This window comes from Lepisosteus oculatus, unplaced genomic scaffold (genome assembly GCF_040954835.1).
Source record: "Lepisosteus oculatus isolate fLepOcu1 unplaced genomic scaffold, fLepOcu1.hap2 HAP2_SCAFFOLD_62, whole genome shotgun sequence".
Taxonomy (NCBI): Eukaryota; Metazoa; Chordata; class Actinopteri; order Semionotiformes; family Lepisosteidae; genus Lepisosteus; species Lepisosteus oculatus.
Window position 1 is genome coordinate 900,834 of NW_027168171.1, and position 17,963 is coordinate 918,796.

Genomic DNA, 17,963 nt, shown 5'->3' on the forward strand with positions numbered 1-17,963 from the left:
GAGTACTTGTGGCTTGAATGTGAACTGTACGTGCCCGCCCCCTTTCCTCTGTAGTGCATGAGTTCCTCCCGGCATGCCCTTCGTCATTGTTCTGTCATCTTGTATTTAAAGGGTTGTATTTCTGCTGCTGAAAAGAATCAACGGGTTTCTTTGTTCCCAACGGAGCCCTTGTCTGTCATGAAATTCTTCAAAACCTCAAGCTAGAAGAAGACGACAAATATGAAGCGTTACAGCAACGACATGCCATGAGACGATTGATAACGATTTCCATAGGATCCCCGCGGTTGCCTGGCAACCGTCAGCTTTGCGCAGTGGCAGTATCGTAGCCTGTGAGGTTTAGCCGAGGCGGGATTATTGCTAGTTGAAAACTTTTCCCAATACCCCGCTTCCGCCGGTTTGCAATACAATCGGCGAAAGCAATTTTTGACAGTCTCGTTAGAGACTGAGCAAGGTGTTTAAAGACAGATTTGGTCATGGTGACATCATGGTAGAAAGAAGCGAGCTTGTTCCCAGTGGGCATTGATTCGTCGAATATACGTATATTTACGGTGAAATTACGGCTATACGTATATATACGTCGCCTCGAAGTATAATCAACGTCGAATTGCAACCGTAAAATTGACGACATTAACAAACGCATATATAACGTCGAAAACACATCTAACACAGTGCCTGAGGCTTTTTACTGTATGTATCGTGTGTGCCGCAACTAGGAGTATACGGCACTCTGCACAGTGTACGAAGTAAATTATTTTCGCAGCAATTAATTTACACGTGTATAATAAATATAGTAAATATAATAAATTAATTACTGCGAAAATAATTTACTTCGTACACTGTGCAGAGTGCCGTATACTCCTAGTTGCGGCACACACGATACATACAGTAAAAAGCCTCAGGCACTGTGTTAGATGTTTTTTCGACGTTATATATGCGTTTATTCATGTCGTCGATTTTACGGTTGCAATTCGACGTTGATTATACGTCGAGGCGACGTATATATACGTATAGCCGTAATTTCGCCGTAAATATACGTATATTCGACGGATCAATGCCCACAGCTTGGCATACAAGGGTTTTGCTGAGGGGGTCTTGCCACCTGCCTGAAAAAAAACAGTAAAATGTTTGAGTGCCTATAGAGTTTCTATTTTTATTTTCTTGACAAAAGTCCCCCATCAGTGCGCGGTGCCCGAGGAAAAATCTGTAGGGGGGTGTCTGAAATTCTGAGGGGGGAGTGATATTTCGGTTGAAACGGAGCTGTACGGTGCAGCTACCCAAATGAAATCTTGCAGCTATGCCATTGATTAGTGCTTCATGATAGAAGATAACGACTAGCAATCTGGTATTTGCGATGAAGTTCAGTTTCACATTTTTCGTCACTCTCAAGGTTTGTATTGCCTGGAGCGAAAAGTACCATAAGCGTTCATTTTTGCAGCTACATGGACGTTCTGAATCGTTAAGAAAAAAATGTTGTAAAACCAACAGAAAGCACAGACTGCTATAACTAGTCCTAGTTATATAACGATTTTAAGTATAATGATAAACTACTGCAAGGAATCGGTCCACCTGAGCAAACAGGATCGTAATGTTGACACTCAATAATATGCGCAGTTCCTGGACGGATAGCCCTTCTGCCCATCAAACAGACTGAGTGACTGTTCGTGTCATTTAGTGTTGTCTGACCATTGACAAAGTACAACTATTTTTTTAGGGTGCAAATTAAGTTAGGTAAAACTTTTTGCCCAAAACTGAAGGGGCGACATTCCCCCCTCCCCCCGTGATGCCAGGCCTGTCCCCATCCTATTCCATAATGTCATTATATATAATACCATACAACAGTGACCGATCCTTACTTATTGCATGCGTTAAAATTGCACATCAGCTCATAGCAGCGATGTATTATCAATGTTAAATTTCAACCATAATATCGACAACATTAATAAACGCATACGTTGAGAAAATATCGAACCCAGCATATTTTCCGGTTATATACCACAATGCATTGCTAGTATTCGTTGGTCACCATTTTGGACACGTTTTTCAAACGTAGAAGTATATCCGAAAATATCTCAGCAATCCTCTTTTGACGAGTAAGTATGAACAATAATAATACTATCTGAATACATACAGATCTTTCTTAATATTATTTTGATTAAAATAGTATGTGAATAAGCAAAAAAATGGCACATAAAATAGTGTGAATGGGGAAGATGACACAAAATCGTTTTGCCGTTTCTCTTATTCTTATTCTATGTTGTACTTTCAAACTTTGGGTACTCATTAATTAGGACAGACTTTATTGCTCAACTGCTATGATGCAAGCCAAATTTTATACATTTATTTCAGCTTTGAGCTTAGTAAACCGTTCATTTTTTAGATTATACTAAAGAAGATATTAATCATCATTTATTTGGGAAGTAATATTATATAATTTTCTCCTAGCTGCGGTGCTGAAGTCCCACCCTACATCAACAGAAAAAGAAATAAAGGAGCACGCAATGTGTTACTTGAAGAATGCATATGCAAGGCAGGGGGCCAAGAGATCTGGACTCTGAAAATAATAGGTTTTTGGTTCTAACTGTTAGGACAATTAGACAGGGTTTGCAAATAGTGGACAAAAATCGTCTTAACTTCCATTGTAATATTTTATATTTTATGTAATATTTTTTTCTTGGAAATATAGAAGTTGTACATTTTAAAATGTATATTTGAATCAAAATGTGGTTTTGAGTTAGTGTGTTAATGTAATTAGTTTTGTGTTTGTCATTACTATACTGTATATTGCCATGTTACCAGAATTTGTAGCTGAAGTTTAAGACTAGTTGTGTTTTTATGATTATTGCCCATATGTTGATTGTTGATTGATTGTATACAATGTATAATTTGAAATACATATGTTTCAGGTGTGAATGTGTATTTTCAGAATACATTTCTAAACCTAATCATTGGCTTGTTTTACTTGTTTCTACACCTATAAAATCTATCTTTGATGTATAATAGACCTCTACCCATATACGTATAATAGACCTCTAATGTTATCCGTATAATAGACCTCTAACCATATACGTATAATAGACCTCTAAAGTTATACGTATAATAGACCTCTAACCATATACGTATAATAGACCTCTAAAGTTATCCGGAACTCCAACCATATATGTATAATAGTCCTCTAAATGTATCCGTATAATAGAACTCCAACCATTTATGTATAATGAACGTCTAAATATAGACGTATAATTGACGTTTTACTTTAGACGTATATTAGAATTTCATTCTAGACGAATTGTAGACCACATTTAGACGTATAAGATATGCGTTTAATAGACGTATATTATACGTCTTTTGCCCAATGGGTTACGTCTCAACAGAAACGCTCTTTAGCTCTTTCAGCGTTATGCAGAGACCATCGTCTGTCGAGATCACTTTTGAGTCAGCGCGAAACGCCGTGTGCTGTCAGTTTGATTTCATATTGCTCGTAGCGGCGCCCGGCTTTTGTCTGTCAAACGTTAGGTTGCGCTTCTTCATGCTGCATCGTCGGCATGAGTGGAGCTTTATAAACGTCTGTACTTACTGCGCCCCATAAGAAATCGTTTGTCCCCGTTCAAAAGAGATTGTGCGATGTCCTGCAGCAAACCTTTGACAGTTTGAAAAGAGGAATTTATTCTGCTTCCTGTGCGTGCAGTAGTTACAAAGTTGAACGCCTTTACACGATCTGCTGCAGTTTTCAGTGGGCGGGCTTTGTCAAATGGCTTGGAAAAACGCACTGTGTTTCGGCTCGGGAAACATCATGAGCAGTGTCCTGCATGTTTTCTGTGTATAGCTGTCTTTTAACGCATACAGAATTCATTCGAAATCATTGATTTCTCCAATTAACAAGGGTCCCTTAAAGGATGAGTCAAAGTAACGTCTAATCGGATTAGTTTCCTTAGAGCTGGTTCAGAGTTTGCTCAAGAGTTTACCTTTCACAGATGCGCAAAGAAGAATGTTGGGGGTGCACGCTTCAAGGCGCCTTACAGCTGTAGGGAGTGATTCGAGACGATTCGTGGCGTGTGCTCGTTCCCATATACCGTACGACCCGGGGTGCAGTGCTAGGATGACTACAATACCGCTTGGGCACGTAACGGCGTTATATGCAAGTGCGGGACGTGAGGGTTTTCGTTTGTTCGTTTTGTTTTGCTCTGCTTTGCTTTGTTTTGCTTTCCATCGCGTTGGTAAGAGCGTAAATAAAAAGGCGATTCCTGTGTCTACCACTAATGTAAGAGCTATTTCAAGTGCGACGTGGTGCGGCTTTTCAAATGCTTGTGGGCATTTCTCTGTTGTTGATTCTTTTTTTGTGTGTAACAAAGTGGCATTTTCATGTCCGGACGGGGAGACTTTATCATTCCGACATGAAGCCACCCTTAAGTCCTCTGAGGCGTGTCTGTCTGCAAGGCTTGTATTTTGGAAATGTTTTTTTGAAACGGAGAACGACTTTGAAATAGGCTTCCGCCGGCGCCTCGCGATCCAGGTAAGATTGTAGCAAGAACGCAGCGGCAGTGGGGCTTGCTGTAGTCGTGGCTGAGTGGTTAAGGCGATGGACTAGAAATCCATTGGGGTCTCCCCGCACAGGTTCCAATCCTGCCGACTACGTTGTCCGCCTTCAGTCGGTGTGTTTCGGCACAAGCAAAGAAGCGCGCCTCTTTGCTGTTCCTGGTGGTTTTAAAACGCCCAATCGCTTGTACCCGCTGCCTTGGAAATAAGTTCCTCAGCGTCCGCAAATGGCATTTTGCAGCTGGAAGCAGATGTCAACGCGTTTTGCACAGAGCACCAAAAAAGCGTCTTTTTTGAAGGTCCAGGCACTGAGCATTGGTGGTTCAGTGGTAGAATTCTCGCCTGCCACGCGGGAGGCTCGGGTTCGATTCCCGGCCAATGCAGTGGCTTTTGCAGCGAGCGGCTCCATCACTTGCATCCCCTTGCAACTCGCAACTGAAAACCCACTGAAGCTAAGCAGGTGTGAGCCAGGTCAGTACCTGGATGAGGATGAGCTACAGGGAAAAACAAAGCTTCCAGCTGGAAGCGGTGTTAATGGTGCCAGCGGGGGGGCGCTCACCCTGAGGTCTGTGCGGGTCCCAATGCCCCAGTATAGTGACGGAGATGCTGTGTTGTAAAAGGGCGCTGTCTTTTGGATGAGATGTAAAACCGAGGTCACAGCGCTCTGTGGTCATTCAAAATGACCACCAAAACCTTTGACAAAAGCTCTTGGTAATTGATGGTCTTCAATAATGCTTCTCCTTTAGGTACATTTTAAATCAGCTGAAAAATGCTGTGAAATGGGGGGGCACTTCAGGCCAGTGTAGGATTTGGGTTACAAGAACCATGAAACTGCACGAGAAAGCCCGTACACTGAATTACACGGCTTTCTATTCAAAGGAGGACAAAAGAAATTCCCTGAGTTTGATTTTTTGCAGCACAGAGAGGAGCACTGTCGTGAGGCCGGTTAGCTCAGTTGGTTAGAGCGTGGTGCTAATAACGCCAAGTTCGCGGGTTTGAGCCCTGTACGGGCCAGGTCTAGGTCCAGGTCCCTGTTTGTGAAACAGGCAAATGACTGTCTCAGGGGCCCATTCCTCATTCTCAAGACACATGTATGCAGTATGTACACCGTGCATTGAGCAATAGGGACTGAATACACCACAGGTAAGGTTAGAAGTCATTCTGAGGTGCCACATGTGAGGGATACAGCTAGGCATCCGAAATGTAGGGTTTGAGACCCTTCAGGAGTACTGCATCCTTTGAGACAGACCCGTGCATGTTAAACAAATGATCATTTCTTTCGGCATTAGGGACTAAATATACTAAACATATGATGCTAAAATGTTATTTTCACATATATTAATGTAATAAATGATTGCTTATGCTTTATAAACAAATCTAATTAAAATAAAAGCTTAAGTTTTGTATTTATCTTGTACCATAGAACATGATTTTCTTTGTATTTCAAGCCCACAAAGTGTCCAAATGACGCACTACATGATATAAGGAAGATTATCACATGCATATCGGTATTATCTTTCTTATGAAAATGCATTCCTTTCATTACCTTTTACTTTTTAAAATGAACTCAAATTGAGTATAATGTAATAATTTAAGTAGAATAGATTCTAATAATATAATGATCCAGTGTTTTGCACTACTTCACTGCTTCACTGCTCTATGCCATCTGGAAATAAATCCTCAGACTGCTTACTGCCCTGGGCATGTACCAATAAATTAAAGGAGCACATCTGTTTATCACTGCGTTGAAGCAGGAGACACACAGTCTCTGCAAACACATCCTAGATACAGTGTTCCAGCACCTTTGACCTCATCCAGAACGTATCATTTCTTGAAAGGGATTGCTGTCCGAATGCACATCTGAATCCCAAACAGAATCTCTAGTAAAATACGATCATTTGTGAAACAGGCAAATGACTGTCTCAGGGGCCCATTCCTCATTGTCAGACACATGTATGGAATGCTTTCACCGTGCATTGAGCAATAGGGATTAAAAACACCACAGGTAAGGTTAGATGTCATGTTCTATGATCATTTCTTTCAGCATTAGGGACTAAATATACTAAACGTATGATGCTAAAATGTTATTTTCACATATATTAATGTAATAAATGATTGCTTATGATTTATAAACAAATCTAATTAAAATAAAAGCTTAAGTTTTGTATTTATCTTGTACCATAGAACATGATTTGCTTTGTATTTCAAGCCCACAAAGTGTCCAAATGTTCTATGATCATTTCTTTCAGCATTAGGGACTAAATATACCAAACGTATGATGCTAAAATCCTGAAAAAAGGATGTGCTCCATCTCGTCAGTAGATTGGATTCCAAAACTGATTTGGGTCAATATACATTACCTTTGAAATTAAAGTACAGTCTACTGTAGGGAACCATCAACTTAGAAAGCATTGGCCTTCCCTGGGGGTCAGGTAGGTGCAAAAGATAAACCTTTATCCTATCTTTATCTTAAGATAAGTGGCCAAGCAGTATTTTTCCAAGTTTCACCAAGCACATCATGTTGCCATAGTAGACAAAGTTCTATAAAATGTTAAATAACTTTTAAAAAAAGTATCTTGGTCTTACAGTACTGTACAAGGTGAATTAAACTGTCCCTGGTAATAAAAAGTAATTAGAAGCATCTCAGAAACTTTATCTCTAGAAACATTAGCTGTTTTATATCATGTAATTTAGTGTGATGTTGTCAGAATTCAAGGACATTATCACACACAGAAATTGGTTCAGTTAAATCTAAAAAACACAGCTAAACATGGGTTTAAATGTAACAGAAGTCTTACCTCTTGTCAAAAGATTTAATTCAAGAAGCGATGTAATAAATGATTGCTTATGCTTTATAAAGAAGCTTAAGTTTTGTATTTATCTTGTACCATAGAACATGATTTTCTTTGTATTTGAAGCCCACAAAGTGTCCAAATGATGCACTACATGATATAAGGAAGATTATCACATGCATATCGGTATTATCTTTCTTATGAAAATGCATTCCTTTCATTACCTTTTACTTTTTAAAATGAACTCAAATTGTGTATAATGTAATAATTTAAGTAGAATAGATTCAGGTAGGAAATATAGAGTCATGATGTTTATGGCTGACATCATTTCACATGGGTGAATTTTAAGCTAAGAAATAAAAACATTTACAATGAAGATACCATTGCTTAATTTTAAATGCCTTTAAAAAATAAATACCTCCTGAGAATAATTTGCCACTCCCAGATCCTTGGTAAGGTACTGTTTGAATCCAATCAGGAGAGGAGCATCCAGGGAGTGCTTTCTATAGAGTCCAGCTTGGGCCACTCTCTTCCGGCCTGCTGATACTTTTTAACTACTCAGGGCCTGTAAGGATATAAAACACCGGTTTAAACATTTTATACCTATAAGACAAATTAGAATTTTAGTAAAAAATAGATACATCTGAAAAATAAAAAAGTCTTACTGCTGATAGAGTTCTTCAGAGCTCACATCTTCCCCTTCCTTATGCGCTTCTGTTTCAGTTTCTAGAGCAGCCTCTGGCATCTCTTCCTCCTGGACAGCGGCCTCTTGCTCAGGGCCGCTGGAATGCAGGTAGATTCTTTTCAACATGCTTTTACATAATATGTTGTAACAATGATTTCAAAAAGAAACTACAGAAGCCTTACAGATTAAAAATATCTCACCTTGCCAATGTGTCTTCAGGCTTCCCATGTACAAAAAGGCCCAAGGACTCTAGCAGTCTTACAACCACTATCCTCTTTGCCTCACCAGACACGATCTCTATTCTGTGGTAATCCACGATGACCCCGTTCTTCAGGTGATTCATCATGTCCTCCCTCGCCTGTTGAGAGGCCATCCTGATCTTTACTGCCGTGGCGTGCTTCATACACGCCCTCTTCAAGTGAGCAGGAAGCTGATCAAGAGTATTCAGGCACATCTTGCACACCAGGGGAATCCTCGCGGGTTTCCTTTGAAAATAAATAATACCATCTGTGTATAGAAACAAGCTAAGACTGATTTCTTAAATTATCCTTAATTTTCTCTCTCATAGTTTGAGCATAATGAACACTTACTTGGTCTCAGTCACAGACTTTCCAATAGAAGCCATTGTGGAGTTTAGCAACTGCAGGTCCTAGAAGTGGGGAAGGAATTTTAAAAGAGAAATTGAATTACAATACAGAAGGAATGGCTGAGGGTTCACTGAAATATATAAATATACAAATTCCAAAGACTGAGTCCATATAGAAACAACTACCTTTCATTTTCAGTATAAGAAAAAAAAACATTATCTTCCAAAGCATCATAAAATTGTCCCTTCTTCCAGACTCTACTTATCTCTTGTAGTAGTATAGCAGACCTTTCCAGGTGAGCAGATCACAGAGTCCGAAATGAGCTTCCTCCATCAAGCAAAGTACCTGAACATGACTCTGTCTTCATAAAAGCGCCCCTGTAATAAAGAAATTAAATCCGAAATCAAGAGGGCAGTTGCCTACTGAAATACAAGAAGTCATCAATTTTAACCTAGCAACACATTAAAGGCTGCATCTATACAAGTACGATTCTAGAAATGCTCACCAGATTACGTTTTAAGAAGGAACTGCGCCTCAGGTTCCGCCGAGATCTTAACTCGGATGGCAGGATTCAGAGTCCGGAGTGCGGACTGATGGCGCACGGAGGGTCCATATACTGAGGATCCCTCAGTGATCTTCCGCGTATTCAAACCGCCAGCGTGTGACTCCCCTGTCCCCGTGACCTCATTGCTCTGCTCTCTCCTCTGTGCAGCTGAGCACGACTCACGGTAAAATGGAAAAAAATATGCCCTCGACGTGAGATTTATTCTGGAGCGAGCCAGTGTTGCGCATAGCTGCCTTCAAAGCAGTTAACCCAGGTTCGATTCCTGGCCAACGCAGTTGCGAATGTTTTCAAATGCTGTCATGAGCCTTGGATTGTGACTAGCAAAGCGAAGCCTTTTGAAAGAGCTAAAGCACTGCAAAACGGAATTGAAGGAGAATCTTACAGGGGATTCTGAGCAGTGTCTGCATACATGCAGTCAGATAAAGGTGCTGAAAGCTTGAGCTACTCTCAATGTCATGCTGCCCTTCCCCGGAGTAAATCTGTTCCATTGAAAGAATGCTTCTGGCAGGTTCAAAAAGGGACCCTTGTTAATTGGAGAAATCAATGATTTCGAATGAATTCTGTATGCGTTAAAAGACAGCTATACAAAGAAAACATGCAGGACACTGCTCATGATGTTTCCCGAGCCGAAACACAGTGCGTTTTTCCAAGCCATTTGACAAAGCCCACCCACTGAAAACTGCAGCAGATCGTGTAAAGACGTTCAACTTTGTAACTACTGCACGCACAGGAAGCAGAATAAATTCCTCTTTTCAAACTGTCAAAGGTTTGCTTTGCGAACGCTGCAGGACATCGCACAATCTCTTTTGAATGGGGACAAACGATTTCTTATGGGGCGCAGTAAGTACAGACGTTTAAAATGCTCCACTCATGCCGACGATGCAGCATGAAGAAGCGCAACCTAACGTTTGACAGACAAAAGCCAGGCGCCGCTATGAGCAATATGAAATCATACTGACAGCACACGGCGTTTCGCGCTGACACAAAAGTAATCTCGACAGACGCTGTTCTCTGCATAAAGCTGAAAGAGCTAAAGAGCGTTTCTGTTGACACGTAACAAGCTCGTTTCTTTCTACCATGATATCACCGTGACCAAATCTGTCTTTAAACACCTTGCTCAGTCTCTGACGAGACTGTCAAAAATTGCTTTCGCCGATTGTATTGCAAACCGGTGGAAGCGAGTATTGGGAAAAGTTTTCAACTAGCAATAATCGCGCCTCGGCTAAACCTCACAGGCTACGATACTGCCACTGCGCAAAGCTGACGGTTGCCGGGCAACCGCGGGGATCCTATGGAAATCGTTATCGATCGTCTCATGGCATGTCGTTGCTATAACGCTTCATATTTGTCGTCTTCTTCTTCTTCTAGCTTGAGGTTTTGAAGAATTTCATGACAGACAAGGGCTCCGTTGGGAACAAAGGGCGTTGTGAGAAAACCGTTGCTTATTTTCAGCAGCAGAAATACAACCCTTTAAATACAAGATGACAGAACAATGACGAAGGGCATGCCGGGAGGAACTCATGCACTACAGAGGAAAGGGGGCGGGCACGTACAGTTCACATTCAAGCCACAAGTACTCTTCTTGGATGTTGCACAAACAAATCCTAACGTCTTGAAAGCATTGCAGCATGTTTGTGTCCCACTTCCCGTGGCTGCGGGACGACTGACACGAACGGACAAACACAATCTGTGGCGTTTAGCGTGAAATAGTCTTGCAGGCATCGTGCTGTCTCACTGCATTATTATACCGCTGGAGGAAACAGTCCATCTGGCCATGAAACTCATTTGAACGTCTAGCTACAGCAACTAACAATATCATGATTTATTCAGGATGTGTGGAATCAGCACGTCCCGGAGGCAGCTTCCGAAATCGTGAGCATTCTCTGGTGGTAGGGGCGTTCAAGATGGCGCTCAGGTGGGAGGTAAAGTTTAGTGGTTGGGGAGTTTTTTTGAGTTTTTCATGACCTGAATGTTAATTTTTGCTTTTTTTGACTACAGAAAAATAAGGACTTAACACTAGTTGTTTAAACTTCAGTTATAATTGAAAGAAAAAAAAACGATTTTTTTTTAGGTTTAAAAAGTCCGATATGAGTAACACTGGGAAAAGAAAAGAGAGTGCTGGGTCTTCGAAGGAGAACTCTAAGATACCTCAATCGTATATGTATAGCACTACAAAAAAATCGATGGCAACTAAAGGGAAAAGTGAAGAAGCTGTAGGGGCAGCAACAGGGCGGAGGCGCCGCGCGCCCGGCCGATATGTTGGACCGGTGCGCTTTACGTGCTGAAATAAACACGAGACAGCCCCGAAATGTTTCCAGAGTGCTGTGCACTGAAGACTTGCCTGGTGCTCTTCCGTGCAGATTGTTTGTCCTCCTCCAGTGCGGGACGAGCCAACACAAGGGAGCGCATTCGCCAACATCCAGGCACGCAATGCGATTTGGAAAGCAGCTCCTTTCCAAAGAGTTGCACACGAACGATCCTTCAGTCCCGCTCGGGGGGCGCAGAACCCCCGCCACACACAGCTTCAAGTAGCGAGTCAGGCGCTGGGGCTTTTGCTTACGGCCACACCACCCTGAACACGCCCGATCTCATCTGATCTCGGAAGCTAAGCAGCGTCGGTCCTGGTTAGTAATTGGATGGGAGACTGCCTGGGAATACCAGGTGCTGTAAGCTTTTGCTCTCCCGGCCAGCAGGGGTCGCTGTTGGTGCCGTAGGCTTTGGGAGGAAAACCTGCAGGATGGAAAGGTGATCTATAGCCTCATCTCTAGAGATGTTTTGTTGCTGTGGCATGTGTGTGACCCATATTCAAAAAAAAAAACCCGTCTGTAAAACGAATATCGAAGCTGCCTCTAAATCTGCAAATGAAGATGAGTCGATAAACCACTCGTTTTTCGTATAACTAGACATATATTCATTTGTTACCGATTTCATTCATTGAGCACGGATACAATAGAGGTACAGCCATTCACTGTTTGACATGTCTGCACTGGTACAGAACCGAGCAATCAGAAAACGGGTGAAACTGTCTTTAGACTCAGCATACAGTACCGAGGCCCCCCATGACCAAATAAAGGCTAACCTCGATAATCAGCCTAAAGAACGCAGACTACAGCAAAACGACTGACTTTGAAAAGGGAATGAACATCCGGAAGGAGTAGTGGAACTAGCTTGAGATGCTTCTCCGGACCCCTAACTAAAAGCCAGCGAGAACCAGCAGCGGCGTCCACTCCTGTCGAACCGGGATCCTTCCGCAGCCACGCAGCTCGTGGTGTCCTAACCCTCCTGTATCTGATTTTGGACCAAGCACATCAGGGGAGAGCGCGAACGCAGTCCCCCACTACCAGAAATTATGCAGTCGAGATTCCCACATTTGGGGAATTCGCAGGGGTCAGCACAGCCGGAGTGCAATGGCCGAGCCTCGCCCTGGGTGAACCTCCTTCTTGATCAAGGTTTCTCCCCTGCCAGGTAAGTATAAGTTAAACAGGCCCCTGCAAGCGGCCCGCACCCACAGCACAAATCGCGCAGCCTAGGCCACCTCCTCGCCCCGCACGCCACCGCCTCCTGCTGGGCCCACTCTTTCACACACTCACACGCCACACTAACACTCAAAAGTGTGGGCAAAACGAGAAAACGAGCGTGCCGTTTCCTACACATCTGCAGTCGCCGTTGCGCATTCGCAGCATGTCCCGGGATGCAATTCGGCCTCATTTGCATAACTCCAGACCGGCAGATCGCCACGCAAGCTCGCGACGTGCGCCTGCCACACACCGAACAAACCTTTTCAGCAATTTCCAAAAAACAGGCCTGCTCGCCTGCCCACAAGGCTCCGTCTCTTACCTGCTCTCCAGAGCCTGCTGCCTTCTGTGCTTTTCTCTCGGCACCGCTGCAGTGCACACAACTCCTGCAGCGGGAGGGGGGGAGAAAGTTCCCGCGCTCCGCCGCAGGGAAGGCTCGCTCCGTGCGCTCACGTCCTTTCGATGCCAGTCCAACAAGTGCTCCGCATTAGCTGCGTCGGGGCTCCGGCGTGTCGCACCTCACCTCACCTCGCACTGCCCCCTCCTTGAATGTCTGCCGCTGGGCATGCCCCGCTCTCCTCCGCCTTATCTTATCGCGTGTGAGCACCGACAATGGCCACAATGCCGGGGAATGGCACCTGTAAAGTGTTAATTGGGGCACAGGAACAGCCCATCTCGTCTCGGGGGGGCCGGCTTCAGAGACAATACAGCAAACACAGCGGGGCGGGGGAAGAAGACGACACCACACATGCGGGTACATTCAGCTCCGGCGGGAACGAGACATTTGTCGGTCTTTTCAAGTGCCGAGAGCCGAGCAATCCTTCACTTGTATCGTTTCTCCCCGGTGACTAGATCTGGCCCTGCGACTCTCGACTGGGCTCACCCCCGGGGCAGCCCAGCAGGTGTGAGCCTGGCCGGCACCCGGATGGGAGATTCCACCCCGGAAAAGCTCCGGTTGCTGCTGCTCCTGCAAGAGGTGTGACTGGGACCAGTAGGGAGCGCTCACCCTGCGGGCTGTGTGGCTCTTTTACGCCCCAGCCTCCTGATGGCGACATTCTGCTGCACAAACAGGCGCCGTCCTTCGGGGGAGGCGTCAAACCGAGGTCCCGACCCTCCTTGGCCATTAGGAAACCCCAGGGCGTCTCTCAAAAAGAGACGCCGGGGGTGTCCCTCTGGTCGTAGTGCTCCCCTTTACCCATCAGTCGGGGTCTCCTCCTAATCCCCGTCTCACCTGTAACAATCAATGACGAGGCCCCCCTGTCCGTGAGATTTAGTACTCGCGCAAGAGACCGGGGGCAGAGCGCGAACGCGGTCACCCGCCCCCCACAAAGTGCGCGCTCCGGGTTCCCTCTCGGGGCCCTGCAACACAGCGGAAGGGCAGCGAGAAGGAGCCTCTTGCTCTGACGCCGCAAGGCCACAAGAGGGCGGAGGCGCCGCGCGCCCGGCCGACGTGTTGGACCGGTGCGCTTTACGTGCTGAAATAAACACGCGAAAGCCCCGAAATGTTTCCAGAGTGCTGTGCACTGGAGGTTTTTGTCTGGTGAAGACTTGCCTGGTGCTCCTCCGTGCAGATTGTTTGTCCTCCTCCAGTGCGGGACGAGCCAACACAAGGGAGCGCATTCGCCAACATCCAGGCACGCAATGCGATTTGGAAAGCAGCTCCTTTCCAAAGAGTTGCACACGAACGATCCTTCACCCCCAGGGCAGCCCAGCAGGTGTGAGCCTGGTCGGCACCCGGATGGGAGATTCCACCCCGGAAAAGCTCCGGTTGCTGCTGCTCCTGCAAGAGGTGTGACTGGGACCAGTAGGGAGCGCTCACCCTGCGGGCTGTGTGGCTCTCTTACGCCCCAGCCTCCTGATGGCGACACTCTGCTGCACAAACAGGCGCCGTCCTTCAGGGGAGGCGTCAAACCGAGGTCCCGACCCTCTTTGGCCATTAGGAAACCCCAGGGCGTCTCTCAAAAAGAGACGCTGGGGGTGTCCCTCTGGTGTTAGTGCTCCCCTTTACCCATCAGTCGGGGTCTCCTCCTAATCCCCGTCTCACCTGTAACAATCAATGACGAGGCCCCCCTGTCCGTGAGATTTAGTACTCGCGCAAGAGACCGGGGGCAGAGCGCGATTAGTACTTGGATGGGAGACTGCCTGGGAATACCAGGTGCTGTAAGCTTTTGCTCTCCCGGCCAGCAGGGGTCGCCGTTGGTGCCGTAGGCTTTGGGAGGAAAACCAGCAGGATGGAAAGGTGATCTATAGCCTCATCTCTAGAGATGTTTTGTTGCTGTGGCATGTGTGTGACCCATATTCAAAAAAAAAAACCCGTCTGTAAAACGAATATCGAAGCTGCCTCTAAATCTGCAAATGAAGATGAGTCGATAAACCACTCGTTTTTCGTATAACTAGACATATATTCATTTGTTACCGATTTCATTCATTGAGCACGGATACAATAGAGGTACAGCCATTCACTGTTTGACATGTCTGCACTGGTACAGAACCGAGCAATCAGAAAACGGGTGAAACTGTCTTTAGACTCAGCATACAGTACCGAGGCCCCCCATGACCAAATAAAGGCTAACCTCGATAATCAGCCTAAAGAACGCAGACTACAGCAAAACGACTGACTTTGAAAAGGGAATGAACGTCCGGAAGGAGTACTGGAACTAGCTTGAGATGCTTCTCCGGACCCCTAACTAAAAGCCAGCGAGAACCAGCAGCGGCGTCCACTCCTGTCGAACCGGGATCCTTCCGCAGCCACGCAGCTCGTGGTGTCCTAACCCTCCCGTATCTGATTTTGGACCAAGCACATCAGGGGAGAGCGCGAACGCAGTCCCCCACTACCAGAAATTATGCAGTCGAGATTCCCACATTTGGGGAATTCGCAGGGGTCATCACAGCCGGAGTGCAATGGCCGAGCCTCGCTCTGGGTGAACCTCCTTCTTGATCAAGGTATCTCCCCTGCCAGGTAAGTATGAGTTAAACAGGCCCCTGCAAGCGGCCCGCACCCACAGCACAAATCGCGCAGCCTAGGCCACCTCCTCGCCCCGCACGCCACCGCCTCCTGCTGGGCCCACTCTTTCACACACTCACACGCCACACTAACACTCAAAAGTGTGGGCAAAACGAGAAAACGAGCGCGCCGTTTCCTACACATCTGCAGTCGCCGTTGCGCATTCGCAGCATGTCCCGGGATGCAATTCGCCTCATTTGCATAACTCCAGACCGGCAGATCACCACGCAAGCTCGCGACGTGCGCCTGCCACACACCGAACAAACCTTTTCAGCAATTTCCAAAAAATGGGCCTGCTCGCCTGCCCACAAGGCTCCGTCTCTTACCTGCTCTCCAGAGCCTGCTGCCTTCTGTGCTTTTCTCTCGGCACCGCTGCAGCGCACACAACTCCTGCAGCGGGAGGGGGGGAGAAAGTTCCCGCGCTCCGCCGCAGGGAAGGCTCGCTCCGTGCGCACACGTCCTTTCGATGCCAGTCCAACAAGTGCTCCGCATTAGCTGCGTCGGGGCTCCGGCGTGTCGCACTTCACCTCACCTCGCACTGCCCCCTCCTTGAATGTCTGCCGCTGGGCATGCCCCGCTCTCCTCCGCCTTATCTTATCGCATGTGAGCACCGACAATGGCCACAATGCCGGGGAATGGCACCTGTAAAGTGTTAATTGGGGCACAGGAACAGCCCGTCTCGTCTCGGGGGGGCCGGCTTCAGAGACAATACAGCAAACACAGCGGGGCGGGGGAAGAAGACGACACCACACATGCGGGTACATTCAGCTCCAGCGGGAACGAGACATTTGTCGGTCTTTTCAAGTGCCGAGAGCCGAGCAATCCTTCAATTGTATCGTTTCTCCCCGGTGACTAGATCTGGCCCTGCGACTCTCGACTGGGCTCACCCCCGGGGCAGCCCAGCAGGTGTGAGCCTGGCCGGCACCCGGATGGGAGATTCCCCCCTGGAAAAGCTCCGGTTGCTGCTGCTCCTGCAAGAGGTGTGACTGGGACCAGTAGGGAGCGCTCACCCTGCGGGCTGTGTGGCTCTCTTACGCCCCAGCCTCCTGATGGCGACACTCTGCTGCACAAACAGGCGCCGTCCTTCGGGGGAGGCGTCAAACCAAGGTCCCGACCCTCCTTGGCCATTAGGAAACCCCAGGGCGTCTCTCAAAAAGAGACGCCGGGGGTGTCCCACTGGTGTTAGTGCTCCCCTTTACCCATCAGTCAGGGTCTCCTCCTAATCCCCGTCTCACCTGTAACAATCAATGACGAGGCCCCCCTGTCCGTGAGATTTAGTACTCGCGCAAGAGACCGGGGGCAGAGCGCGAACGCGGTCCCCCGCCCCCCACAAAGTGCGCGCTCCGGGTTCCCTCTCGGGGCCCTGCAACACAGCGGAAGGGCAGCGAGAAGGAGCCTCTTGCTCTGACGCCGCAAGGCCACAAGAGGGCGGAGGCGCCGCGCGCCCGGCCGACGTGTTGGACCGGTGCGCTTTACGTGCTGAAATAAACACGCGACAGCCCTGAAATGTTTCCAGAGTGCTGTGCACTGGAGGTTTTTGTCTGGCGAAGACTTGCCTGGTGCTCCTCCGTGCAGATTGTTTGTCCTCCTCCAGTGCGGGACGAGCCAACACAAGGGAGCGCATTCGCCAACATCCAGGCACGCAATGCGATTTGGAAAGCAGCTCCTTTCCAAAGAGTTGCACACGAACGATCCTTCAGTCCCGCTCGGGGGGCACGGAGCCCCCGCCACACACAGCTTCAAGTAGCGAGTCAGGCGCCTGGGTTTTCGCTTACGGCCACACCACCCTGAACACGCCTGATCTTGTCTGATCTTGGAAGCTAAGCAGGGTCGGGCCTGGTTAGTACTTGGATGGGAGACTGCCTGGGAATACCAGGTGCTGTAAGCTTTTGCTCTCCCAGCCAGCAGGGGTCGCCGTTGGTTCCGTAGGCTTTGGGAGGAAAACCTGCAGGATGGAAAGGTGATCTATAGCCTCATCTCTAGAGATGTTTTGTTGCTGTGGCATGTGTGTGACCAGTATTAAAAAAAAAAACCCGTTTGTAAAACGAATATCGAAGCTGCCTCTAAATCTGCAAATGAAGACAAGTCGATAAACCACTTGTTTTTCGTATAACTAGACATATATTCATTTGTTACTGATTTCATTCATTGAGCACGGATACAATAGAGGTACAGCAATTCACTGTTTGACATGTCTGGTACAGAACCTACAGAACCGAGCAATCAGAAAACGGGTGAAACTGTCTTTAGACTCAGCATACAGTACCGAGGCCCCCCATGAC

At 46.7% G+C, this 17,963-nt stretch overlaps 7 non-coding genes across 7 annotated transcripts; 4 read left to right on the forward strand and 3 right to left on the reverse strand.

Moving 5' to 3' along the window:
- The first annotated feature begins 300 nt into the window (after positions 1–300).
- Positions 301–442, forward strand: LOC138231990 (U4 spliceosomal RNA). The gene has a single exon (XR_011186948.1). It is a non-coding gene; the product is annotated as a U4 spliceosomal RNA (small nuclear RNA).
- Positions 443–4,845: 4,403 nt separating this feature from the next.
- On the forward strand, positions 4,846–4,916 carry trnag-gcc (transfer RNA glycine (anticodon GCC)). The gene has a single exon. It is a non-coding gene; the product is annotated as a tRNA-Gly (tRNA).
- Positions 4,917–10,283: 5,367 nt separating this feature from the next.
- On the reverse strand, positions 10,284–10,424 carry LOC138231970 (U4 spliceosomal RNA). The gene has a single exon (XR_011186928.1). It is a non-coding gene; the product is annotated as a U4 spliceosomal RNA (small nuclear RNA).
- A 1,292-nt stretch (positions 10,425–11,716) lies between these two features.
- On the forward strand, positions 11,717–11,835 carry LOC138231849 (5S ribosomal RNA). The gene has a single exon (XR_011186820.1). It is a non-coding gene; the product is annotated as a 5S ribosomal RNA (ribosomal RNA).
- Positions 11,836–12,471: 636 nt separating this feature from the next.
- On the reverse strand, positions 12,472–12,635 carry LOC138231862 (U1 spliceosomal RNA). The gene has a single exon (XR_011186825.1). It is a non-coding gene; the product is annotated as a U1 spliceosomal RNA (small nuclear RNA).
- A 2,845-nt stretch (positions 12,636–15,480) lies between these two features.
- Positions 15,481–15,644, reverse strand: LOC138231895 (U1 spliceosomal RNA). The gene has a single exon (XR_011186858.1). It is a non-coding gene; the product is annotated as a U1 spliceosomal RNA (small nuclear RNA).
- A 1,806-nt stretch (positions 15,645–17,450) lies between these two features.
- Positions 17,451–17,569, forward strand: LOC138231844 (5S ribosomal RNA). The gene has a single exon (XR_011186814.1). It is a non-coding gene; the product is annotated as a 5S ribosomal RNA (ribosomal RNA).
- Positions 17,570–17,963: the final 394 nt, after the last annotated feature.